Source organism: Pleurodeles waltl, chromosome 3_1 (assembly GCF_031143425.1).
Source record: "Pleurodeles waltl isolate 20211129_DDA chromosome 3_1, aPleWal1.hap1.20221129, whole genome shotgun sequence".
In the NCBI taxonomy this organism is placed as follows: Eukaryota; Metazoa; Chordata; class Amphibia; order Caudata; family Salamandridae; genus Pleurodeles; species Pleurodeles waltl.
The window spans coordinates 245,919,977-245,947,742 of NC_090440.1; positions in this window are offsets into that span (position 1 = coordinate 245,919,977).

Genomic DNA, 27,766 nt, shown 5'->3' on the forward strand with positions numbered 1-27,766 from the left:
GGCTCCTCTCAGATTCCAGAACTTTCTGCCACAGAAATGTGAGGAACATGTGTTTTTTAGCCAAATTTTGAGGTTTGCAAATGATTCTGGGTAAAAGAACCTGGTCCGAGCCCCACAAATCACCCCATCTTGGATTCCCCTAGGTCTCTAGTTTTCAGAAATGCACAGGTTTGGTAGGTTTCCCTAGGTGCCGGCTGTGCTAGAGGCCAAAATCTACAGGTAGGCACTTCACAAAAATCACCTCTGTTTTGCTTCAAAAAATTGGATGTGTCCACGTTGCGCTATGGGGCGTTTCCTGTCGCGGGCGCTAGGCCTACCCACACAAGTGAGGTATCATTTTTATCGGGAGACTTGGGGGAACGCTGGGTGGAAGGAAATTAGTGTCTCCTCTCAGATTCCAGAACTTTCTGCCACAGAAATGTGAGGAACATGTGTTTTTTTAGCCAAATTTTGAGGTTTGCAAAGGATTCTGGGTAACAGAACCTGGTTCGAGCCCCACAAGTCACCCCATCTTGGATTCCCCTACGTCTCTAGTTTTCAGAAATGCACAGGTTTGGTAGGTTTCCCTAGGTGCCGGCTGAGCTAGAGGCCAAAATCTACAGGTAGGCACTTTGCAAAAATCACCTCTGTTTTCTTTCAAAAAATTGGATGTGTCCACGTTGCGCTTTGGGGCGTTTCCTGTCGCGGGCGCTAGGCCTACCCACACATGTGAGGTATCATTTTATCGTGAGACTTGGGGGAACGCTGGGTGGAAGGAAATTTGTGGCTCCTCTCAGATTCCAGAACTTTCTGCCACAGAAATATGAGGAACATTTGTTGTTTTAGCCAAATTATGAGGTTTGAAAAGGATTCTGGGTAACAGAACCTGGTCCGAGCCCCACAAGTCACCCCATCTTGGATTCCCCTAGGTCTCTAGTTTTCAGAAATGCACAGGTTTGGTAGGTTTCCCTAGGTGCCGGCTGAGCTAGAGGCCAAAATCTACAGGTAGGCACCTTGCAAAAAACACCTCTATTTTCTTTCAAAAAATTGGATGTGTCCATGTTGCGCTTTGGGGCGTTTCCTGTCGCGGGCGCTAGGCCTACCCACACAAGTGAGGTATCATTTTTATCAGGAGACTTGGGAGAACGCTGGGTGGAAGGACATTTGTGGCTCCTCTCAGATTCCAGAACTTTCTACTTCAGAAATGTGAGGAACATGTGTTTTTTTAGCCAAATGTTGAGGTTTGCAAAGGATTCTGGGTAACAGAACCTGGTCCGAGCCCCACAAGTCACCCCATCTTGGATTCCTCTAGGTCTCTAGTTTTCAGAAATGTACAGGTTTGGTAGGTTTCCCTAGGTGCCGGCTGAGCTAGAGGCCAAAATCTACAGGTGGGCACTTTGCAAAAATCACCTCTGTTTTCTTTTAAAAAAAATGGATGTGTCCACGTTGCGCTTTGGGGCGTTTCCTGTCGCGGGCACTAGGCCTACCCACACAAGTGAGGTATCATTTTTATCGGGAGACTTGGAGGAACGCTGGGTGGAAGGAAATTTGTGGCTCCTCTCAGATTCCAGAACTTTCTGCCACAGCAATTTGAGGAACATGTGTTTTTTTAGCCAAATTTTGAGGTTTGCAAAGGATTCTGGGTAACAGAACCTGGTCCGAGCCCCACAAGTCACCCCATCTTGGATTCCCCTAGGTCTCTAGTTTTCAGAAATGCACAGGTTTGGTAGGTTTCCCTAGGTGTAGGCTGAGCTAGAGGCCAAAATCTACAGGTAGGCACTTCACAAAAATCACCTCTGTTTTGCTTCAAAAATTGGATGTGTCCACGTTGCGCTATGGGGCGTTTCCTGTCGCGGGCACTAGGCCTACCCACACAAGTGAGGAATCATTTTCATCGGGAGACTTGGGGAAACGCTGGGTGGAAGGAAATGTGGGGCTCCTCTCAGATTCCAGAACTTTCTGCCACAGAATTGTGAGGGACATGTGTTTTTTAGCCAAATGTTGAGGTTTGCAAAGGATTCTGGGTAACAGAACCTGGTCCGAGCCCCACAAGTCACCCCATCTTGGATTCCCCTAGCTCTCTAGTTTTCAGAAATGCACAGGTTTGGTAGGTTTCCCTAGGTGCCGGCTGAGTTAGAGGCCAAAATCTACAGGTAGGCACTTTGCAAAAAACACCTCTGTTTTCTTCGAAAAAATTGGATGTGTCCACGTTGCGCGTTGGGGCGTTTCCTGTCGCGGGCGCTAGGCCGACCCACACAAGTGAGGTATCATTTTTATCGGGAGACTTGGGGGAACGCTGGGTGGAAGGACATTTGTGGCTCCTCTCAGATTCCAGAACTTTCTGCCACAGAAATGTGAGGAACATGTGTTTTTTTAGCCAAATTTTGAGGTTTGCAAATGATTCTGCGTAACAGAACCTGGTCCGAGCCCCACAAGTCACCCCATCTTGGATTTCCCTAGGTCTCTAGTTTTCAGAAATGCACAGCTTTGGTAGGTTTCCCTAGGTGCCGGCTGAGCTAGAGGCCAAAATCTACAGGTAGGCACTTTGCAAAAATCACCTCTGTTTTCTTTAAAAAAATTGGATGTGTCCACGTTGCACTTTGGGGCGTTTCCTGTCGCGGGCGCTAGGCCAACCCACACAAGTGAGGTATCATTTTTATCGGGAGACTTGGGGGAACGCTGGGTGGAAGGAAATTTGTGTCTCCTCTCAGATTCCAGAACTTTCTGCCACAGAAATGTGAGGAACATGTGTTTTTTTAGCCAAATTTTGAGGTTTGCAAAGGATTCTGGGTAACAGAACCTGGTCCGAGCCCCACAAGTCACCCCATCTTGAATTCCCCTAGGTCTCTAGTTTTCAGAAATGCACAGGTTTGGTAGATTTCCCTAGGTGCCGTCTGAGCTAGAGGCCAAAATCTACAGGTAGGCACTTTGCAAAAATCACCTCTGTTTTCTTTCAAAAAATTGGATGTGTCCACGTTGCGCTTTGGGGCGTTTCCTGTTGCGGGCGCTAGGCCTACCCACACAAGTGAGGTATCATTTTATCGGGAGACTTGGGGGAACGCTGGGTGGAAGGACATTTGTGGCTCCTCTCAGATTCCAGAACTTTCTACTTCAGAAATGTGAGGAACATGTGTTTTTTTTAGCCAAATGTTGAGGTTTGCAAAGGATTCTGGGTAACAGAACCTGGTCCGAGCCCCACAAGTCACCCCATCTTGGATTCCCCTAGGTCTCTAGTTTTCAGAAATGCACAGGTTTGGTAGGTTTCCCTAGGTGCCGGCTGAGCTAGAGGCCAAAATCTACAGGTAGGCACTTTGCAAAAATCACCACTGTTTTCTTTAAAAAAATTGGATGTGTCCACGTTGCGCTTTGGGGCGTTTCCTGTCGCGGGCGCTAGGCCTACCCACACAAGTGAGGTATCATTTTTATCGGGAGACTTGGGGGAACGCTGGGTGGAAGGAAATTTGTGTCTCCTCTCAGATTCCAGAACTTTCTGCCACAGAAATGTGAGGAACATCTGTTTTTTTAGCCAAATTTTGAGGTTTGCAAAGGATTCTGGGTAACAGAACCTGGTTCGAGCCCCACAAGTCACCCCATCTTGGATTCCCCTACGTCTCTAGTTTTCAGAAATGCACAGGTTTGGTAGGTTTCCCTAGGTGCCGGCTGAGCTAGAGGCCAAAATCTACAGGTAGGCACTTTGCAAAAATCACCTCTGTTTTCTTTCAAAAAATTGGATGTGTCCACGTTGCGCTTTGGGGCGTTTCCTGTCGCGGGCGCTAGGCCTACCCACACATGTGAGGTATCATTTTATCGGGAGACTTGGGAGAACGCTGGGTGGAAGGAAATTTGTGGCTCCTCTCAGATTCCAGAACTTTCTGCCACAGAAATATGAGGAACATTTGTTGTTTTAGCCAAATTTTGAGGTTTGAAAAGGATTCTGGGTAACAGAACCTGGTCCGAGCCCCACAAGTCACCCCATCTTGGATTCCCCTAGGTCTCTAGTTTTCAGAAATGCACAGGTTTGGTAGGTTTCCCTAGGTGCCGGCTGAGCTAGAGGCCAAAATCTACAGGTAGGCACCTTGCAAAAAACACCTCTATTTTCTTTAAAAAAATTGGATGTGTCCATGTTGCGCTTTGGGGCGTTTCCTGTCGCGGGCGCTAGGCCTACCCACACAAGTGAGGTATCATTTTTATCAGGAGACTTGGGAGAACGCTGGGTGGAAGGACATTTGTGGCTCCTCTCAGATTCCAGAACTTTCTACTTCAGAAATGTGAGGAACATGTGTTTTTTTAGCCAAATGTTGAGGTTTGCAAAGGATTCTGGGTAACAGAACCTGGTCCGAGCCCCACAAGTCACCCCATCTTGGATTCCTCTAGGTCTCTAGTTTTCAGAAATGCACAGGTTTGGTAGGTTTCCCTAGGTACCGGCTGAGCTAGAGGCCAAAATCTACAGGTGGGCACTTTGCAAAAATCACCTCTGTTTTCTTTCAAAAAATTGGATGTGTCCACGTTGCGCTTTGGGGCGTTTCCTGTTGCGGGCTCGAGGCCTACCCACACAAGTGAGGTATCATTTTATCGGGAGACTTGGGGGAACGCTGGGTGGAAGGAAATTCGTGGCTCCTCTCAGATTCCAGAACTTTCTGCCACAGAAATGTGAGGAACATGTGTTTTTTTTGCCAAATTTTGAGGTTTGCAAAGGATTTTGGGTAACAGAACCTGGTCCGAGCCCCACAAGTCACCCCATCTTGGATTCCCCTAGGTCTCTAGTTGTCAGAAATGCACAGGTTTGGTAGGTTTCCCTTGGTGCCGGCTGAGTTAGAGGCCAAAATCTACAGGTAGGCACTTTGCAAAAATCACCTCTGTTTTCTTTAAAGAAATTGGATGTGTCCACGTTGCGCTTTGGGGCGTTTCCTGCCGCGGGCGCAAGGCCTACCCACACAAGTGAGGTATCATTTTTATCGGGAGACTTGGGGGAACGCTGGGTGGAAGGACATTTGTGGCGCCTCTCAGATTCCAGAACTTTCTGCCACAGAAATGTGAGGAACATGTGTTTTTTTAGCCAAATTTTGAGGTTTACAAAGGATTCTGGGTAACAGAACCTGGTCCGAGCTCCACAAGTCACCCCATCTTGGATTCCCCTAGGTCTCTAGTTTTCAGAACTGCACAGGTTTGGTAGGTTTCCCTAGGTGCCGGCTGAGCTAGAGGCCAAAATCTACAGGTAGGTACTTCGCAAAAATCACCTCAGTTTTCTTTCAAAAAATTGGATGTGTCCACGTTGCTCTTTGGGGCGTTTCCTGTCACGGGCGCTAGGCCTACCCACACAAGTGAGGAATCATTTTTATCGGGAGACTTGGGGAAACGCTGGGTGGAAGGAAATTTGTGGCTCCTCTCAGATTCCAGAACTTTCTGCCACAGAAATGTGAGGAACATGTGTTTTTTTAGCCAAATTTTGAGGTTTGCAAAGGATTCTGGGTAACAGAACCTGGTCCGAGCCCCACAAGTCACCCCATCTTGGATTCCCCTAGGTCTCTAGTTTTCAGAAATGCACAGGTTTGTTAAGTTTCCCTAGGTGCCGGCTGAGCTAGAGTCCAAAATCTACAGGTAGGTACTTCGCAAAAATTACCTCTGTTTTCATTAAAAAAATTGGATGTGTCCACGTTGCGCTTTGGGGCGTTTCCTGTCGCGGGCGCTAGACCTACCCACACAAGTGAGGTATCATTTTTATTGGGAGACTTGGGGAAACGCTGTGTGGAAGGAAATTTGTGGCTCCTCTCAGATTCCAGAACTTTCTGCCACAGAAATGTGAGGAACATGTGTTTTTTTAGCCCAATTTTGAGGTTTGCAAAGGATTCTGGGTAACAGAACCTGGTCCGAGCCCCACAAATCACCCCATCTTGGATTCCCCTAGGTCTCTAGTTTTCAGAAATGCACAGGTTTGGTAGGTTTCCATAGGTGCCGGCTGAGCTAGAGGCCAAAATCTACAGGTAGGCACTTCGCAAAAATCACCTCTGTTTTCTTTCAAAAAATTGGATGTGTCCACGTTGCGCTTTGGGGAGTTTCCTGTCGCGGGCGCTAGGCCTACCCACACATGTGAGGTATCATTTTATCGGGAGACTTGGGGGAACGCTGGGTGGAAGGAAATTTGTGGCTCCTCTCAGATTCCAGAACTTTCTGCCACAGAAATATGAGGAACATTTGTTGTTTTAGCCAAATTTTGAGGTTTGAAAAGGATTCTGGGTAACAGAACCTGGTCCGAGCCCCACAAGTCACCCCATCTTGGATTCCCCTAGGTCTCTAGTTTTCAGAAATGTACAGGTTTGGTAGGTTTCCCTAGGTGCCGGCTGAGCTAGAGGCCAAAATCTACAGGTAGGCACCTTGCAAAAAACACCTCTATTTTCTTTCAAAAAATTGGATGTGTCCATGTTGCGCTTTGGGGCGTTTCCTGTCGCGGGCGCTAGGCCTACCCACACAAGTGAGGTATCATTTTTATCAGGAGACTTGGGAGAACGCTGGGTGGAAGGACATTTGTGGCTCCTCTCAGATTCCAGAACTTTCTACTTCAGAAATGTGAGGAACATGTGTTTTTTTAGCCAAATGTTGAGGTTTGCAAAGGATTCTGGGTAACAGAACCTGGTCCGAGCCCCACAAGTCACCCCATCTTGGATTCCTCCAGGTCTCTAGTTTTCAGAAATGCACAGGTTTGGTAGGTTTCCCTAGGTGCCGGCTGAGCTAGAGGCCAAAATCTACAGGTGGGCACTTTGCAAAAATCACCTCTGTTTTCTTTAAAAAAAATGGATGTGTCCACGTTGCGCTTTGGGGCGTTTCCTGTCGCGGGCACTAGGCCTACCCACACAAGTGAGGTATCATTTTTATCGGGAGACTTGGGGGAACGCTGGGTCAAAGGAAATTGGTGGCTCCTCTCAGATTCCAGAACTTTCTGCCACAGAAATATGGGTAACATGTGTTTTTTTAGCCAAATGTTGAGGTTTGCAAAGGATTCTGGGTAACAGAACCTGGTCCGAGCCCCACAAGTCACCCCATCTTGTATTCCCCTAGGTCTCTAGTTTTCAGAAATGCACAGGTTTGGTATGTTTCCATAGGTGCCGTCTGAGCTAGAGGCCAAAATCTACAGGTAGGCACTTTGCAAAAATCACCTCTGTTTTCTTTAAAAAAATTGGATGTGTCCACGTTGCGCTTTGGGGCGTTTCCTGTTGCGGGCGCTAGGCCTACCCACACAAGTGAGGTATCATTTTATCGGGAGACTTGGGGGAACGCTGGGTGGAAGGAAATTTGTGGCTCCTCTCAGATTCCAGAACTTTCTGCCACAGAAATGTGAGGAACATGTGTTTTTTTAGCCAAATGTTGAGGTTTGCAAAGGATTTTGGGTAACAGAACCTGGTCCGAGCCCCACAAGTCACCCCATCTTGGATTCCCCTAGGTCTCTAGTTGTCAGAAATGCACAGGTTTGGTAGGTTTCCCTTGGTGCCGGCTGAGCTAGAGGCCAAAATCTACAGGTAGGCACTTTGCAAAAATCACCTCTGTTTTCTTTAAAAAAATTGGATGTGTCCACGTTGCGCTTTGGGGCGTTTCCTGTCGCGGGCGCAAGGCCTACCCACACAAGTGAGGTATCATTTTTATCGGGAGACTTGTGGGAACGCTGGGTGGAAGGAAATTTGTGGCTCCGCTCAGATTCCAGAACTTTCTGCCACAGAAATGTGAGGAACATGTGTTTTTTTAGCCAAATTTTGAGGTTTACAAAGGATTCTGGGTAACAGAACCTGGTCCGAGCCCCACAAGTCACCCCATCTAGGATTCCCCTAGGTCTCTAGTTTTCAGAAATGCACAGGTTTGTTAAGTTTCCCTAGGTGCCGGCTGAGCTAGAGTCCAAAATCTACAGGTAGGCACTTCTCAAAACTCACCTCTGTTTTCTTTCAAAAAAATGGATGTGTCCACGTTGCGCATTTGGGCGTTTCCTGTCGCGGGCGCTAGGCCTACCCACACAAGTGAGGTATCATTTTTATCGGGAGACTTGGGGGAACGCTGGGTGGAAGGACATTTGTGGCACCTTTTAGATTCCAGAACTTTCTGCCTCAGAAATGTGAGGAACATGTGTTTTTTTAGCCAAATTTTGAGGTTTGCAAAGGATTCTGGGTAACAGAACCTGGTCCGAGCTCCACAAGTCACCCCATCTTGGATTCCCCTAGGTCTCTAGTTTTCAGGACTGCACAGGTTTGGTAGGTTTCCCTAGGTGCCGGCTGAGCTAGAGGCCAAAATCTACAGGTAGGCACTTCGCAAAAATCACCTCTGTTTTCCTTCAAAAAATTGGATGTGTCCACGTTGAACTTTGGGGCGTTTCCTGTCGCGGGCGCTAGGCCTACCCACACAAGTGAGGAATCATTTTTATCGGGAGACTTGGGGAAATGCTGGGTGGAAGGAAATCTGTTGCTCCTCTCAGATTCCAGAACTTTCTGCCACAGAAATGTGAGGAACATGTGTTTTTTTAGCCAAATTTTGAGGTTTGCAAAGGATTCTGGGTAACAGAACCTGGTCCGAGCCCCACAAGTCACCCCATCTTGGATTCCCCTAGGTCTCTAGTTTTCAGAAATGCACAGGTTTGGTAGGTTTCCCTAGGTGCCGGCTGAGCTAGAGTCCAAAATCTACAGGTAGGTACTTTGCAAAAATCACCTCATTTTTCTTTCAAAAAATTGGATGTGTCCACGTTGCTCTTTGGGGCGTTTCCTGTCACGGGCGCTAGGCCAACACACACAAGTGAGGAATCATTTTTATCGGGAGACTTAGGGAAACGCTGGGTGGAAGGAAATTTGTGGCTCCTCTCAGATTCCAGAACTTTCTGCCACAGAAATGTGAGGAACATGTGTTTTTTTAGCCAAATTTTGAGGTTTGCAAAGGATTCTGGGTAACAGAACCTGGTCCGAGCCCCACAAGTCACCCCATCTTGGATTCCCCTAGGTCTCTAGTTTTCAGAAATGCACAGGTTTGTTAAGTTTCCCTAGGTGCCGGCTGAGGTAGAGTCCAAAATCTACAGGTAGGTACTTCGCAAAAATTACCTCTGTTTTCTTTAAAAAAATTGGATGTGTCCACGTTGCGCTTTGGGGCTTTTCCTGTCGCGGGCGCTAGACCTACCCTCACAAGTGAGGTATCATTTTTATCGGGAGACTTGGGGAAACGCTGTGTGGAAGGAAATTTGTGGCTCCTCTCAGATTCCAGAACTTTCTGCCACAGAAATGTGAGGAACATGTGTTTTTTTAGCCAAATTTTGAGGTTTGCAAAGGATTCTGGGTAACAGAACCTGGTCCGAGCCCCACAAGTCACCCCATCTTGGATTCCCCTAGGTCTCTAGTTTTCAGAAATGCACAGGTTTGGTAGGTTTCCCTAGGTGCCGGCTGAGCTAGAGGCCAAAATCTACAGGTAGGCACTTTGCAAAAAACACCTCTGTTTTCTTTCAAAAAATTGGATGTGTCCACGTTGCGCTTTGGGGCGTTTCCTGTCGCGGGCGCTAGGCCTACCCACACAAGTGAGGTATCATTTTTATCAGGAGACTTGGGAGAACGCTGGGTGGAAGGACATTTGTGGCTCCTCTCAGATTCCAGAACTTTCTACCACAGAAATGTGAGGAACATGTGTTTTTTTAGCCAAATGTTGAGGTTTGCAAAGGATTCTGGGTAACAGAACCTGGTCCGAGCCCCACAAGTCACCCGATCTTGGATTCCTCTAGGTCTCTAGTTTTCAGAAATGCACAGGTTTGGTAGGTTTCCCTAGGTGCCGGCTGAGCTAGAGGCCAAAATCTACAGGTGGGCACTTTGCTAAAATCACCTCTGTTTTCTTTTAAAAAAATGGATGTGTCCACGTTGCACTTTGGGGCGTTTCCTGTCGCGGGCACTAGGCCTACCCACACAAGTGAGGTATCATTTTTATTGGGAGACTTGAGGGAACGCTGGGTGGATGGAAATTGGTGGCTCCTCTCAGATTCCAGAACTTTCTGCCACAGAAATATGGGGAACATGTGTTTTTTTAGCAAAATGTTGAGGTTTGCAAAGGATTCTGGGTAACAGAACCTGGTCCGAGCCCCACAAGTCACCCCATCTTGTATTCCCCTAGGTCTCTAGTTTTCAGAAATGCACAGGTTTGGTAGGTTTCCATAGGTGCCGGCTGAGCTAGAGGCCAAAATCTACAGGTAGGCACTTCGCAAAAATCACCTCTGTTTTCTTTAAAAAAATTGGATGTGTCCACGTTGCGCTTTGGTGCGTTTCCTGTCGCGGGCGCTAGGCCTACCCACACAAGTGAGGTATCATTTTTATCGGGAGACTTGGGGGAACGCTGGGTAAAAGGAAATTTGTGGCTACTCTCAGATTCCAGAACTTTCTGCCACAGAAATATGAGGAACATTTGTTTTTTTAGCCAAATTTTGAGGTTTGCAAAGGATTTTGGGTAACAGAACCTGGTCCGAGCCCCACAAGTCACCCCATCTTGGATTCCCCTAGGTCTCTAGTTTTCAGAAATGCACAGGTTTGGTAGGTTTCCCTAGGTGCCGGATGAGCTAGAGGCCAAAATCTACAGGTAGGCACTTTGCAAAAATCACCTCTGTTTTCTTTCAAAAAATTGGATGTGTCCACGTTGCGCTTTGGGGCGTTTCCTGTCGCGGGCGCTAGGCCTACCCACACAAGTGAGGTATCATTTTTATCGGGAGACTTGGTGGAACGCTGGGAGGAAGGAAATTTGTGTCTCCTCTCAGATTCCAGAACTTTCTGCCACAGAAATGTGAGGAACATGTGTTTTTTTAGCCAAATTTTGAGGTTTGCAAAGGATTCTGGGTAACAGAACCTGGTTCGAGCCCCACAAGTCACCCCATCTTGGATTCCCCTAGGTCTCTAGTTTTCAGAAATGCACAGGTTTGGTAGGGATCCCTAGGTGCCGGCTGAGCTAGAGGCCAAAATCTACAGGTAGGCACTTTGCAAAAATCACCTCTGTTTTCTTTCAAAAAATTGGATGTGTCCACGTTGCGCTTTGGGGCGTTTCCTGTCTCGGGCGCTAGGCCTACCCACACATGTGAGGTATCATTTTATCGGGAGACTTGGGGGAACGCTGGGTGGAAGGAAATTTGTGGCTCCTCTCAGATTCCAGAACTTTCTGCCACAGAAATATGAGGAACATTTATTGTTTTAGCCACATTTTGAGGTTTGAAAAGGATTCTGGGTAACAGAACCTGGTCCGAGCCCCACAAGTCACCCCATCTTGGATTCCCCTAGGTCTCTAGTTTTCAGAAATGCACAGGTTTGGTAGGTTTCCCTAGGTGCCGGCTGAGCTAGAGTCCAAAATCTACAGGTAGGCACTTTGCAAAAAACACCTCTGTTTTCTTTAAAAAAATTGGATGTGTCCACGTTGCGCTTTGGGGCGCTTCCTGTCGCGGGCGCTAGGCCTACCCACACAAGTGAGGTATCATTTTTATCAGGAGACTTGGGAGAACGCTGGGTGGAAGGACATTTGTGGCTCCTCTCAGATTCCAGAACTTTCTACTTCAGAAATGTGAGGAACATGTGTTTTTTAAGCCAAATGTAGAGGTTTGCAAAGGATTCTGGGTAACAGAACCTGGTCCGAGCCCCACAAGTCACCCCATCTTGGATTCCTCTAGGTCTCTAGTTTTCAGAAATGCACAGGTTTGGTAGGTTTCCCTAGGTGCCGGCTGAGCTAGAGGCCAAAATCTACAGGTGGGCACTTTGCAAAAATCACCTCTGTTTTCTTTAAAAAAAATGGATGTGTCCACATTGCGCTTTGGGGCGTTTCCTGTCGCGGGCACTAGGCCGACCCACACAAGTGAGGTATCATTTTTATCGGGAGACTTGGGGGAACGCTGGGTCAAAGGAAATTGGTGGCTCCTCTCAGATTCCAGAACTTTCTGCCACAGAAATATGGGGAACATGTGTTTTTTTAGCCAAATTTTGAGGTTTGCAAAGGATTTTGGGTAACAGAACCTGGTCCGAGCCCCACAAGTCATCCCATCTTGGATTCCCCTAGGTCTCTAGTTTTCAGAAATGCACAGGTTTGGTAGGTTTCCCTTGGTGCCGGCTGAGCTAGAGGCCAAAATCTACAGGTAGGCACTTTGCAAAAATCACCTCTGTTTTCTTTCAAAAAATTGGATGTGTCCACGTTGCGCTTTGGGGCGTTTCCTGTCGCGGGCGCAAGGCCTACCCACACAAGTGAGGTATCATTTTTATCGGGAGACTTGGGGGAACGCTGGGTGGAAGGAAATTTGTGGCTCCGCTCAGATTCCAGAACTTTCTGCCACAGAAATGTGAGGAACATGTGTTTTTTTAGCCAAATTTTGAGGTCTACAAAGGATTCTGGGTAACAGAACCTGGTCCGAGCCCCACAAGTCACCCCATCTAGGATTCCCCTAGGTCTCTAGTTTTCAGAAATGCACAGGTTTGTTAAGTTTCCCTAGGTGCCGGCTGAGCTAGAGTCCAAAATCTACAGGTAGGCACTTCTCAAAAATCACCTCTGTTTTCTTTAAAAAAAATGGATGTGTGCACGTTGCGCATTTGGGCGTTTCCTGTCGCGGGCGCTAGGCCTACCCACACAAGTGAGGTATCATTTTTATCGGGAGACTTGGGGGAACGCTGGGTGGAAGGACATTTGTGGCGCCTCTCAGATTCCAGAACTTTCTACCACAGAAATGTGAGGAACATGTGTTTTTTTAGCCAAATTTTGAGGTTTGCAAAGGATTTTGGGTAACAGAACCTGGTCCGAGCCCCACAAGTCACCCCATCTTGGATTCCCCTAGGTCTCTAGTTTTCAGAAATGCAAAGGTTTGGTAGGTTTCCCTTGGTGCCGGCTGAGCTAGAGGCCAAAATCTACAGGTAGGCACTTTGCAAAAATCACCTCTGTTTTCTTTCCAAAAATTGGATGTGTCCACGTTGCGCTTTGGGGCGTTTCCTGTCGCGGTCGCAAGGCCTACCCACACAAGTGAGGAATCATTTTTATCGGGAGACTTGGGGGAACGCTGGGTGGAAGGAAATTTGTGGCTCCTCTCAGATTCCAGAACTTTCTGCCACAGAAATGTGAGGAACATGTGTTTTTTTAGCCAAATTTTGAGGTTTGCAAAGGATTCTGGGTAACAGAACCTGGTCCGAGCCCGACAAGTCACCCCATCTTGGATTCCCCTAGGTCTCTAGTTTTCAGAAATGCACAGGTTTGTTAAGTTTCCCTAGGTGCCGGCTGAGCTAGAGTCCAAAATCTACAGGTAGGCACTTCGCAAAAATTACCTCTGTTTTCTTTAAAAAAATTGGATGTGTCCACGTTGCGCTTTGGGGCGTTTCCTGTCGTGGGCGCTAGACCTACCCACACAAGTGAGGTATCATTTTTATCGGGAGACTTGGGGAAACGCTGTGTGGAAGGAAATTTGTGGCTCCTCTCAGATTCCAGAACTTTCTGCCACAGAAATGAGAGGAACATGTGTTTTTTTAGCCAAATTTTGAGGTTTGCAAAGGATTCTGGGTAACAGAACCTGGTCCGAGCCCCACAAATCACCCCATCTTGGATTCCCCTAGGTCTCTAGTTTTCAGAAATGCACAGGTTTGGTAGGTTTCCCTAGGTGCCGGCTGAGCTAGAGTCCAAAATCTACAGGTAGGTACTTCGCAAAAATCACCTCCGTTTTCTTTCAAAAAATTGGATGTGTCCACGTTGCTCTTTGGGGCGTTTCCTGTCGCGGGCGCTAGGCCTACCCACACAAGTGAGGAATCATTTTTATCGGGAGGCTTGGGGAAACGCTGGGTGGAAGGAAATTTGTGGCTCCTCTCAGATTCCAGAACTTTCTGCCACAGAAATGTGAGGAACATGTGTTTTTTTAGCCAAATTTTGAGGTTTGCAAAGGATTCTGGGTAACAGAACCTGGTCCGAGCCCCACAAGTCACCCCATCTTGGATTTCCCTAGGTCTCTAGTTTTCAGAAATGCACAGGTTTGGTAGATTTCCCTAGGTGCCGTCTGAGCTAGAGGCCAAAATCTACAGGTAGGCACTTTGCAAAAATCACCTCTGTTTTCTTTCAAAAAATTGGATGTGTCCACGTTGCGCTTTGGGGCGTTTCCTGTTGCGGGCGCTAGGCCTACCCACACATGTGAGGTATCATTTTATCGGGAGACTTGGGGGAACGCTGGGTGGAAAGACATTCGTGGCTCCTCTCAGATTCCAGAACTTTCTGCCACAGAAATGTGAGGAACATGTGTTTTTTTAGCCAAATTTTGAGGTTTGCAAAGGATTTGGGGTAACAGAACCTGGTCCGAGCCCCACAAGTCACCCCATCTTGGATTCCCCTAGGTCTCTAGTTTTCAGAAATGCACAGGTTTGGTAGGTTTCCCTTGGTGCCGGCTGAGCTAGAGGCCAAAATCTACAGGTAGGCACTTTGCAAAAATCACCTCTGTTTTCTTTCAAAAAATTGGATGTGTCCACGTTGCGCTTTGGGGCGTTTCCTGTCGCGGGCGCTAGGCCTACCCACACAAGTGAGGTATCATTTTTATCGGGAGACTTGGGGGAACGCTGGGTGGAAGGAAATTTGTGGCTCCTCTCAGATTCCAGAACTTTCTGCCACAGAAATGTGAGGAACATGTGTTTTTTTAGCCAAATTTTGAGGTTTGCAAAGGATTCTGGGTAACAGAACCTGGTCCGAGCCCCACAAGTCACCCCATCTTGGATTCCCCTAGGTCTCTAGTTTTCAGAAATGCACAGGTTTGGTAGGTTTCCCTAGGTGCCGGCTGAGCTAGAGGACAAAATCTGCAGGTAGGCACTTCTCAAAAATCACCTCTGTTTTCTTTGAAAAAAATTGGATGTGTGCACGTTGCGCATTTGGGCGTTTCCTGTCGCGGGCGCTAGGCCTACCCACACAAGTGAGGTATCATTTTATCGGGAGACTTGGGGGAACGCTGGGTGGAAGGAAATTTGTGGCTCCTCTCAGATTCCAGAACTTTCTGCCACAGAAATGTGAGGAACATGTGTTTTTTTAGCCAAATTTTGAGGTTTGCAAAGGATTCTGGGTAACAGAACCTGGTCCGAGCCCCACAAGTCACCCCATCTTGGATTCCCCTAGGTCTCTAGTTTTCAGAAATGCACAGGTTTGGTAGGTTTCCCTAGGTGCCGGCTGAGCTAGAGTCCAAAATCTACAGGTAGGTACTTCGCAAAAATCACCTCCGTTTTCTTTCAAAAAATTGGATGTGTCCACGTTGCTCTTTGGGGCGTTTCCTGTCGCGGGCGCTAGGCCTACCCACACAAGTGAGGAATCATTTTTATCGGGAGGCTTGGGGAAACGCTGGGTGGAAGGAAATTTGTGGCTCCTCTCAGATTCCAGAACTTTCTGCCACAGAAATGTGAGGAACATGTGTTTTTTTAGCCAAATTTTGAGGTTTGCAAAGGATTCTGGGTAACAGAACCTGGTCCGAGCCCCACAAGTCACCCCATCTTGGATTTCCCTAGGTCTCTAGTTTTCAGAAATGCACAGGTTTGGTAGATTTTCCTAGGTGCCGTCTGAGCTAGAGGCCAAAATCTACAGGTAGGCACTTTGCAAAAATCACCTCTGTTTTCTTTCAAAAAATTGGATGTGTCCACGTTGCGCTTTGGGGCGTTTCCTGTTGCGGGCGCTAGGCCTACCCACACATGTGAGGTATCATTTTATCGGGAGACTTGGGGGAACGCTGGGTGGAAGGACATTTGTGGCTCCTCTCAGATTCCAGAACTTTCTGCCACAGAAATGTGAGGAACATGTGTTTTTTTAGCCAAATTTTGAGGTTTGCAAAGGATTTTGGGTAACAGAACCTGGTCCGAGCCCCACAAGTCACCCCATCTTGGATTCCCCTAGGTCTCTAGTTTTCAGAAATGCACAGGTTTGGTAGGTTTCCCTTGGTGCCGGCTGAGCTAGAGGCCAAAATCTACAGGTAGGCACTTTGCAAAAATCACCTCTGTTTTCTTTCAAAAAATTGGATGTGTCCACGTTGCGCTTTGGGGCGTTTCCTGTCGCGGGCGCTAGGCCTACCCACACAAGTGAGGTATCATTTTTATCGGGAGACTTGGGGAACGCTGGGTGGAAGGAAATTTGTGGCTCCTCTCCGATTCCAGAACTTTCTGCCACAGAAATGTGAGGAACATGTGTTTTTTTAGCCAAATTTTGAGGTTTGCAAAGGATTCTGGGTAACAGAACCTGGTCCGAGCCCCACAAGTCACCCCATCTTGGATTCCCCTAGGTCTCTAGTTTTCAGAAATGCACATGTTTGGTAGGTTTCCCTAGGTGCCGGCTGAGCTAGAGGACACAATCTGCAGGTAGGCACTTTGCAAAAATCACCTCTGTTTTCTTTCAAAAATTGGATGTGTCCACGTAGCGCTTTGGGGCGTTTCCTGTCGCGGGCGCTAGGCCTACCCACACAAGTGAGGTATCATTTTATCAGGAGACTTGGGGGAACGCTGGGTGGAAGGAAATTTGTGGCTCCTCTCAGATTCCAGAACGTTCTGCCACAGAAATGTGAGGAACATGTGTTTTTTTAGCCAAATTTTGAGGTTTGCAAAGGATTTTGGGTAACAGAACCTGGTCCGAGCCCCACAAGTCACCCCATCTTGGATTCCCCTAGGTCTCTCTAGTTTTCAGAAATGCACAGGTTTGGTAGGTTTCCCTAGGTGCCGGCTGAGCTAGAGGCCAAAATCTACAGGTAGGCACTTTGCAAAAATCACCTCTGTTTTCTTTAAAAAAATTGGATGTGTCCACGTTGCGCTTTGGGGCGTTTCCTGTCGCGGGCGCTAGGCCTACCCACACAAGTGAGGTATCATTTTTATCGGGAGACTTGGTGGAACGCTGGGTGGAAGGAAATTTGTGTCTCCTCTCAGATTCCAGAACTTTCTGCCACAGAAATGTGAGGAACATGTGTTTTTTTTAGCCAAATTTTGAGGTTTGCAAAGGATTCTGGGTAACAGAACCTGGTTCGAGCCCCACAAGTCACCCCATCTTGGATTCCCCTAGGTCTCTAGTTTTCAGAAATGCACAGGTTTGGTGGGTTTCCCTAGGTGCCGGCTGAGCTAGAGGCCAAAATCTACAGGTAGGCACTTTGCAAAAATCACCTCTGTTTTTCTTTAAAAAATTGGATGTGTCCACGTTGCGCTTTGGGGCGTTTCCTGTCGCGGGCGCTAGGCCTACCCACACATGTGAGGTATCATTTTATCGGGAGACTTGGAGGAACGCTGGGTGGAAGGAAATTTGTGGCTCCTCTCAGATTCCAGAACTTTCTGCCACAGAAATATGAGGAACATTTATTGTTTTAGCCAAATTTTGAGGTTTGAAAAGGATTCTGGGTAACAGAACCTGGTCCGAGCCCCACAAGTCACCCCATCTTGGATTCCCCTAGGTCTCTAGTTTCCAGAAATGCACAGGTTTGGTAGGTTTCCCTAGGTGCCGGCTGAGCTAGAGTCCAAAATCTACAGGTAGGCACTTTGCAAAAAACACCTCTGTTTTCTTTAAAAAAATTGGATGTGTCCACGGTGCGCTTTGGGGCGCTTCCTGTCGCGGGCGCTAGGCCTACCCACACAAGTGAGGTATCATTTTTATCAGGAGACTTGGGAGAACGCTGGGTGGAAGGACATTTGTGGCTCCTCTCAGATTCCAGAACTTTCTACTTCAGAAATGTGAGGAACATGTGTTTTTTAAGCCAAATGTAGAGGTTTGCAAAGGATTCTGGGTAACAGAACCTGGTCCGAGCCCCACAAGTCACCCCATCTTGGATTCCTCTAGGTCTCTAGTTTTCAGAAATGCACAGGTTTGGTAGGTTTCCCTAGGTGCCGGCTGAGCTAGAGGCCAAAATCTACAGGTGGGCACTTTGCAAAAATCACCTCTGTTTTCTTTAAAAAAAATGGATGTGTCCACGTTGCGCTTTGGGGCGTTTCCTGTCGCGGGCACTAGGCCTACCCACACAAGTGAGGTATCATTTTATCGGGAGACTTGGGGGAACGCTGGGTCAAAGGAAATTGGTGGCTCCTCTCAGATTCCAGAACTTTCTGCCACAGAAATATGGGGAACATGTGTTTTTTTAGCCAAATTTTGAGGTTTGCAAATGATTTTGGGTAACAGAACCTGGTCCGAGCCCCACAAGTCACCCCATCTTGGATTCCCCTAGGTCTCTAGTTTTCAGAAATCGCACAGGTTTGGTAGGTTTCCCTTGGTGCCGGCTGAGCTAGAGGCCAAAATCTACAGGTAGGCACTTTGCAAAAATCACCTCTGTTTTCTTTAAAAAAAATGGATGTGTGCACGTTGCGCATTTGGGCGTTTCCTGTCGCGGGCGCTAGGCCTACCCACACAAGTGAGGTATCATTTTTATCGGGAGACTTGGGGGAACGCTGGGTGGAAGGACATTTGTGGCGCCTCTCAGATTCCAGAACTTTCTACCACAGAAATGTGAGGAACATGTGTTTTTTTAGCCAAATTTTGAGGTTTGCAAAGGATTTTGGGTAACAGAACCTGGTCCGAGCCCCACAAGTCACCCCATCTTGGATTCCCCTAGGTCTCTAGTTTTCAGAAATGCACAGGTTTGGTAGGTTTCCCTTGGTGCCGGCTGAGCTAGAGGCCAAAATCTACAGGTAGGCACTTTGCAAAAATCACCTCTGTTTTCTTTCAAAAAATTGGATGTGTCCACGTTGCGCTTTGGGGCGTTTCCTGTCGCGGGCGCAAGGCCTACCCACACAAGTGAGGTATCATTGTTATCGGGAGACTTGGGGGAACGCTGGGTGGAAGGAAATTTGTGGCTCCTCTCAGATTCCAGAACTTTCTGCCACAGAAATGTGAGGAACATGTGTTTTTTTAGCCAAATTTTGAGGTTTGCAAAGGATTTTGGGTAACAGAACCTGGTCCGAGCCCCACAAGTCACCCCATCTTGGATTCCCCTAGGTCTCTAGTTTTCAGAAATGCACAGGTTTGGTAGGTTTCCCTTGGTGCCGGCTGAGCTAGAGGCCAAAATCTACAGGTAGGCACTTTGCAAAAATCACCTCTGTTTTCTTTCAAAAAATTGGATGTGTCCACGTTGCGCTTTGGGGCGTTTCCTGTCGCGGGCGCTAGGCCTACCCACACAAGTGAGGTATCATTTTTATCGGGAGACTTGGGGGAACGCTGGGTGGAAGGAAATTTGTGGCTCCTCTCAGATTCCAGAACTTTCTGCCACAGAAATGTGAGGAACATGTGTTTTTTTAGCCAAATTTTGAGGTTTGCAAAGGATTCTGGGTAACAGAACCTGGTCCGAGCCCCACAAGTCACCCCATCTTGGATTCCCCTAGGTCTCTAGTTTTCAGAAATGCACATGTTTGGTAGGTTTCCCTAGGTGCCGGCTGAGCTAGAGGACACAATCTGCAGGTAGGCACTTTGCAAAAATCACCTCTGTTTTCTTTAAAAAAATTGGATGTGTCCACCTAGCGCTTTGGGGCGTTTCCTGTCGCGGGCGCTAGGCCTACCCACACAAGTGAGGTATCATTTTATCAGGAGACTTGGGGGAACGCTGGGTGGAAGGAAATTTGTGGCTCCTCTCAGATTCCAGAACGTTCTGCCACAGAAATGTGAGGAACATGTGTTTTTTTAGCCAAATTTTGAGGTTTGCAAAGGATTTTGGGTAACAGAACCTGGTCCGAGCCCCACAAGTCACCCCATCTTGGATTCCCCTAGGTCTCTAGTTTTCAGAAATGCACAGGTTTGGTAGGTTTCCCTAGGTGCCGGCTGAGCTAGAGGCCAAAATCTACAGGTAGGCACTTTGCAAAAATCACCTCTGTTTTCTTTCAAAAAATTGGATGTGTCCACGTTGCGCTTTGGGGCGTTTCCTGTCGCGGGCGCTAGGCCTACCCACACAAGTGAGGTATCATTTTTATCGGGAGACTTGGGGGAACGCTGGGTGGAAGGAAATTTGTGGCTCCTCTCAGATTCCAGAACTTTCTGCCACAGAAATGTGAGGAACATGTGTTTTTTTAGCCAAATTTTGAGGTTTGCAAAGGATTCTGGGTAACAGAACCTGGTCCGAGCCCCACAAGTCACCCCATCTTGGATTCCCCTAGGTCTCTAGTTTTCAGAAATGCACATGTTTGGTAGGTTTCCCTAGGTGCCGGCTGAGCTAGAGGACACAATCTGCAGGTAGGCACTTTGCAAAAATCACCTCTGTTTTCTTTAAAAAAATTGGATGTGTCCACGTAGCGCTTTGGGGCGTTTCCTGTCGCGGGCGCTAGGCCTACCCACACAAGTGAGGTATCATTTTATCAGGAGACTTGGGGGAACGCTGGGTGGAAGGAAATTTGTGGCTTCTCTCAGATTCCAGAACGTTCTGCCACAGAAATGTGAGGAACATGTGTTTTTTTAGCCAAATTTTGAGGTTTGCAAAGGATTTTGGGTAACAGAACCTGGTCCGAGCCCCACAAGTCACCCCATCTTGGATTCCCCTAGGTCTCTAGTTTTCAGAAATGCACAGGTTTGGTAGGTTTCCCTAGGTGCCGGCTGAGCTAGAGGCCAAAATCTACAGGTAGGCACTTTGTAAAAATCACCTCTGTTTTCTTTAAAAAAATTGGATGTGTCCACGTTGCGCTTTGGGGCGTTTCCTGTCGCGGGCGCTAGGCCTACCCACACAAGTGAGGTATCATTTTTATCGGGAGACTTGGTGGAACGCTGGGTGGAAGGAAATTTGTGTCTCCTCTCAGATTCCAGAACTTTCTGCCACAGAAATGTGAGGAACATGTGTTTTTTTAGCCAAATTTTGAGGTTTGCAAAGGATTCTGGGTAACAGAACCTGGTTCGAGCCCCACAAGTCACCCCATCTTGGATTCCCCTAGGTCTCTAGTTTTCAGAAATGCACAGGTTTGGTGGGTTTCCCTAGGTGCCGGCTGAGCTAGAGGCCAAAATCTACAGGTAGGCACTTTGCAAAAATCACCTCTGTTTTCTTTCGAAAAATTGGATGTGTCCACGTTGCGCTTTGGAGCGTTTCCTGTCGCGGGCGCTAGGCCTACCCACACATGTGAGGTATCATTTTATCGGGAGACTTGGAGGAACGGTGGGTGGAAGGAAATTTGTGGCTCCTCTCAGATTCCAGAACTTTCTGCCACAGAAATATGAGGAACATTTATTGTTTTAGCCAAATTTTGAGGTTTGAAAAGGATTCTGGGTAACAGAACCTGGTCCGAGCCCCACAAGTCACCCCATCTTGGATTCCCCTAGGTCTCTAGTTTTCAGAAATGCACAGGTTTGGTAGGTTTCCCTAGGTGCCGGCTGAGCTAGAGTCCAAAATCTACAGGTAGGCACTTTGCAAAAAACACCTCTGTTTTCTTTCAAAAAATTGGATGTGTCCACGTTGCGCTTTGGGGCGCTTCCTGTCGCGGGCGCTAGGCCTACCCACACAAGTGAGGTATCATTTTTATCAGGAGACTTGGGAGAACGCTGGGTGGAAGGACATTTGTGGCTCCTCTCAGATTCCAGAACTTTCTACTTCAGAAATGTGAGGAACATGTGTTTTTTAAGCCAAATGTAGAGGTTTGCAAAGGATTCTGGGTAACAGAACCTGGTCCGAGCCCCACAAGTCACCCCATCTTGGATTCCTCTAGGTCTCTAGTTTTCAGAAATGCACAGGTTTGGTAGGTTTCCCTAGGTGCCGGCTGAGCTAGAGGCCAAAATCTACAGGTAGGCACTTTGCAAAAATCACCTCTGTTTTCTTTAAAAAAAATGGATGTGTGCACGTTGCGCATTTGGGCGTTTCCTGTCGCGGGCGCTAGGCCTACCCACACAAGTGAGGTATCATTTTTATCGGGAGACTTGGGGGAACGCTGGGTGGAAGGACATTTGTGGCGCCTCTCAGATTCCAGAACTTTCTACCACAGAAATGTGAGGAACATGTGTTTTTTTAGCCAAATTTTGAGGTTTGGAAAGGATTTTGGGTAACAGAACCTGGTCCGAGCCCCACAAGTCACCCCATCTTGGATTCCCCTAGGTCTCTAGTTTTCAGAAATGCACAGGTTTGGTAGGTTTCCCTTGGTGCCGGCTGAGCTAGAGGCCAAAATCTACAGGTAGGCACTTTGCAAAAATCACCTCTGTTTTCTTTCAAAAAATTGGATGTGTCCACGTTGCGCTTTGGGGCGTTTCCTGTCGCGGGCGCAAGGCCTACCCACACAAATGAGGTATCATTGTTATCGGGAGACTTGGGGGAACGTGGGTGGAAGGAAATTTGTGGCTCTGCTCAGATTCCAGAACTTTCTGCCACAGAAATGTGAGGAACATGTGTTTTTTTAGCCAAATTTTGAGGTTTACAAAGGATTCTGGGTAACAGAACCTGGTCCGAGCCCCACAAGTCACCCCATCTAGGATTCCCCTAGGTCTCTAGTTTTCAGAAATGCACAGGTTTGTTAAGTTTCCCTAGGTGCCGGCTGAGCTAGAGTCCAAAATCTACAGGTAGGCACTTCTCAAAAATCACCTCTGTTTTCTTTAAAAAAAATGGATGTGTGCATGTTGCGCATTTGGGCGTTTTCTGTCGCGGGCGCTAGGCCTACCCACACAAGTGAGGTATCATTTTTATCGGGAGACTTGGGGGAACGCTGGGTGGAAGGACATTTGTGGCGCCTCTCAGATTCCAGAACTTTCTACCACAGAAATGTGAGGAACATGTGTTTTTTTAGCCAAATTTTGAGGTTTGCAAAGGATTCTGGGTAACAGAACCTGGTCCGAGCCCCACAAGTCACCCCATCTTGGATTCCCCTAGGTCTCTAGTTTTCAGAACTGCACAGGTTTGGTAGGTTTCCCTAGGTGACGGCTGAGCTAGAGGCAAAAATCTACAGGTAGGCACTTCGCAAAAATCACCTCTGTTTTCCTTAAAAAAATTGGATGTGTCCACGTTGCACTTTGGGGCGTTTCCTGTCGCGGGCGCTAGGCCTACCCACACAAGTGAGGAATCATTTTTATCGGGAGACTTGGGGAAACGCTGGGTGGAAGGAAATCTGTTGCTCCTCTCAGATTCCAGAACTTTCTGCCACAGAAATGTGAGGAACATGTGTTTTTTTAGCCAAATTTTGAGGTTTGCAAAGGATTCTGGGTAACAGAACCTGGTCCGAGCCCCACAAGTCACCCCATCTTGGATTCCCCTAGGTCTCTAGTTTTCAGAAATGCACAGGTTTGGTAGGTTTCCCTAGGTGCCGGCTGAGCTAGAGTCCAAAATCTACAGGTAGGCACTTCTCAAAAATCACCTCTGTTTTCTTTAAATAAAATGGATGTGTGCACGTTGCGCATTTGGGCGTTTCCTGTCGCGGGCGCTAGGCCTACCCACACAAGTGAGGTATCATTTTTATCGGGAGACTTGGGGGAACGCTGGGTGGAAGGACATTTGTGGCGCCTCTCAGATTCCAGAACTTTCTACCACAGAAATGTGAGGAACATGTGTTTTTTTAGCCAAATTTTGAGGTTTGCAAAGGATTTTGGGTAACAGAACCTGGTCCGAGCCCCACAAGTCACCCCATCTTGGATTCCCCTAGGTCTCTAGTTTTCAGAAATGCACAGGTTTGGTAGGTTTCCCTTGGTGCCGGCTGAGCTAGAGGCCAAAATCTACAGGTAGGCACTTTGCAAAAATCACCTCTGTTTTCTTTCAAAAAATTGGATGTGTCCACGTTGCGCTTTGGGGCGTTTCCTGTCGCGGGCGCAAGGCCTACCCACACAAGTGAGGTATCATTGTTATCGGGAGACTTGGGGGAACGCTGGGTGGAAGGAAATTTGTGGCTCCGCTCAGATTCCAGAACTTTCTGCCACAGAAATGTGAGGAACATGTGTTTTTTTAGCCAAATTTTGAGGTTTACAAAGGATTCTGGGTAACAGAACCTGGTCCGAGCCTCACAAGTCACCCCATCTAGGATTCCCCTAGGTCTCTAGTTTTCAGAAATGCACAGGTTTGTTAAGTTTCCCTAGGTGCCGGCTGAGCTAGAGTCCAAAATCTACAGGTAGGCACTTCTCAAAAATCACCTCTGTTTTCTTTAAAAAAAATGGATGTGTGCATGTTGCGCATTTGGGCGTTTCCTGTCGCGGGCGCTAGGCCTACCCACACAAGTGAGGTATCATTTTTATCGGGAGACTTGGGGGAACGCTGGGTGGAAGGACATTTGTGGCGCCTCTCAGATTCCAGAACTTTCTACCACAGAAATGTGAGGAACATGTGTTTTTTTAGCCAAATTTTGAGGTTTGCAAAGGATTTTGGGTAACAGAACCTGGTTCGAGCCCCACAAGTCACCCCATCTTGGATTCCCCTAGGTCTCTAGTTTTCAGAAATGCACAGGTTTGGTAGGTTTCCCTTGGTGCCGGCTGAGCTAGAGGCCAAAATCTACAGGTAGGCACTTTGCAAAAATCACCTCTGTTTTCTTTCAAAAAATTGGATGTGTCCACGTTGCGCTTTGGGGCGTTTCCTGTCGCGGGCGCAAGGCCTACCCACACAAGTGAGGTATCATTGTTATCGGGATACTTGGGGGAACGCTGGGTGGAAGGAAATTTGTGGCTCCGCTCAGATTCCAGAACTTTCTGCCACAGAAATGTGAGGAACATGTGTTTTTTTAGCCAAATTTTGAGGTTTACAAAGGATTTTGGGTAACAGAACCTGGTCCGAGCCCGACAAGTCACCCCATCTTGGATTCCCCTAGGTCTCTAGTTTTCAGAAATGCACAGGTTTGTTAAGTTTCCCAAGGTGCCGGCTGAGCTAGAGTCCAAAATCTACAGGTAGGCACTTCGCAAAAATTACCTCTGTTTTCTTTAAAAAAAATTGGATGTGTCCACGTTGCGCTTTGGGGCGATTCCTGTCGCGGGCGCTAGACCTACCCACACAAGTGAGGTATCATTTTTATCGGGAGACTTGGGGAAACGCTGTGTGGAAGGAAATTTGTGGCTCCTCTCAGATTCCAGAACTTTCTGCCACAGAAATGTGAGGAACATGTGTTTTTTTAGCCAAATTTTGAGGTTTGCAAAGGATTCTGGGTAACAGAACCTGGTCCGAGCCCCACAAATCACCCCATCTTGGATTCCCCTAGGTCTCTAGTTTTCAGAAATGCACAGGTTTGGTAGGTTTCCCTAGGTGCCGGCTGAGCTAGAGGCCAAAATCTACAGGTAGGCACTTTGCAAAAATCACCTCTGTTTTCTTTCAAAAAATTGGATGTGTCCACGTGGCGCTTTGGGGCGTTTCCTGTCGCGGGCGCTAGGCCTACCCACACAAGTGAGGTATCATTTTATCAGGAGACTTGGGGGAACACTGGGTGGAAGGAAATTTGTGGCTCCTCTCAGATTCCAGAACTTTCTGCCACAGAAATGTGAGGGACATGTGTTTTTTTAGCCAAATGTTGAGGTTTGCAAAGGATTCTGGGTAACAGAACCTGGTCCGAGCCCCACAAGTCACCGCATCTTGGATTCCCCTAGCTCTCTAGTTTTCAGAAATGCACAGGTTTGGTAGGTTTCCCTAGGTGCCGGCTGAGCTAGAGGCCAAAATCTACAGGTAGGCACTTTGCAAAAAACACCTCTGTTTTCTTTAAAAAAATTGGATGTGTCCACGTTGCGCGTTGGGGCGTTTCCTGTCGCGGGCGCTAGGCCGACCCACACAAGTGAGGTATCATTTTTATCGGGAGACTTGGGGGAACGCTGGGTGGAAGGACATTTGTGGCTCCTCTCAGATTCCAGAACTTTCTGCCACAGAAATGTGAGGAACATGTGTTTTTTTAGCCAAATTTTGAGGTTTGCAAATGATTCTGGGTAACAGAACCTGGTCCGAGCCCCACAAGTCACCCCATCTTGGATTCCCCTAGGTCTCTAGTTTTCAGAAATGCACAGGTTTGGTAGGTTTCCCTAGGTGCCGGCTGAGCTAGAGGCCAAAATCTACAGGTAGGCACTTTGCAAAAATCACCTCTGTTTTCTTTCAAAAAATTGGATGTGTCCACGTTGCGCTTTGGGGCGTTTCCTGTCGCGGGCGCTAGGCCTACCCACACAAGTGAGGAATCATTTTTATCGGGAGACTTGGGGGAACGCTGGGTGGAAGGAAATTTGTGTCTCCTCTCAGATTCCAGAACTTTCTGCCACAGAAATGTGAGGAACATGTGTTTTTTTAGCCAAATTTTGAGGTTTGCAAAGGATTCTGGGTAACAGAACCTGGTTCGAGCCCCACAAGTCACCCCATCTTGGATTCCCCTAGGTCTCTAGTTTTCAGAAATGCACAGGTTTGGTAGGTTTCCCTAGGTGCCGGCTGAGCTAGAGGCCAAAATCTACAGGTAGGCACTTTGCAAAAATCACCTCTGTTTTCTTTAAAAAAAATTGGATGTGTCCACGTTGCGCTTTGGGGCGTTTCCTGTCGCGTGCGCTAGGCCTACCCACACATGTGAGGTATCATTTTATCGGGAGACTTGGGGGAACGGTGGGTGGAAGGAAATTTGTGGCTCCTCTCAGATTGCAGAACTTTCTGCCACAGAAATATGAGGAACATTTGTTGTTTTAGCCAAATTTTGAGGTTTGAAAAGGATTCTGGGTAACAGAACCTGGTCCGAGCCCCACAAGTCACCCCATCTTGGATTCCCCTAGGTCTCTAGTTTTCAGAAATGCACAGGTTTGGTAGGATTCCCTAGGTGCCGGCTGAGCTAGAGTCCCAAATCTACAGGTAGGCACTTTGCAAAAAACACCTCTGTTTTCTTTCAAAAAATTGGATGTGTCCACGTTGCGCTTTGGGGCGTTTCCTGTCGCGGGCGCTAGGCCTACCCACACAAGTGAGGTATCATTTTTATCAGGAGACTTGGGAGAACGCTGGGTGGAAGGACATTTGTGGCTCCTCTCAGATTCCAGAACTTTCTACTTCAGAAATGTGAGGAACATGTGTTTTTTTAGCCAAATGTAGAGGTTTGCAAAGGATTCTGGGTAACAGAACCTGGTCCGAGCCCCACAAGTCACCCCATCTTGGATTCCTCTAGGTCTCTAGTTTTCAGAAATGCACAGGTTTGGTAGGTTTCCCTAGGTGCCGGCTGAGCTAGAGGCCAAAATCTACAGGTGGGCACTTTGCAAAAATCACCTCTGTTTTCTTTAAAAAAAATGGATGTGTCCACGTTGCGCTTTGGGGCGTTTCCTGTCGCGGGCACTAGGCCTACCCACACAAGTGAGGTATCATTTTTATCGGGAGACTTGGGGGAACGCTGGGTCAAAGGAAATTGGTGGCTCCTCTCAGATTCCAGAACTTTCTGCCACAGAAATATGGGGAACATGTGTTTTTTTAGCCAAATGTTGAGGTTTGCAAAGGATTCTGGGTAACAGAACCTGGTCCGAGCCCCACAAGTCACCCCATCTTGTATTCCCCTAGGTCTCTAGTTTTCAGAAATGCACAGGTTTGGTAGGTTTCCATAGGTGCCGTCTGAGCTAGAGGCCAAAATCTACAGGTAGGCACTTTGCAAAAATCACCTCTGTTTTCTTTAAAAAAATTGGATGTGTCCACGTTGCGCTTTGGGGCGTTTCCTGTCGCGGGCGCTAGGCCTACCCACACAAGTGAGGTATCATTTTATCGGGAGACTTGGGGGAACGCTGGGTGGAAGGAAATTTGTGGCTCCTCTCAGATTCCAGAACTTTCTGCCACAGAAATGTGAGGAACATGTGTTTTTTTAGCCAAATTTTGAGGTTTGCAAAGGATTTTGGTTAACAGAACCTGGTCCGAGCCCCACAAGTCACCCCATCTTGGATTCCCCTAGGTCTCTATTTTTCAGAAATGCACAGGTTTGGTAGGTTTCCCTTGGTGCCGGCTGAGCTAGAG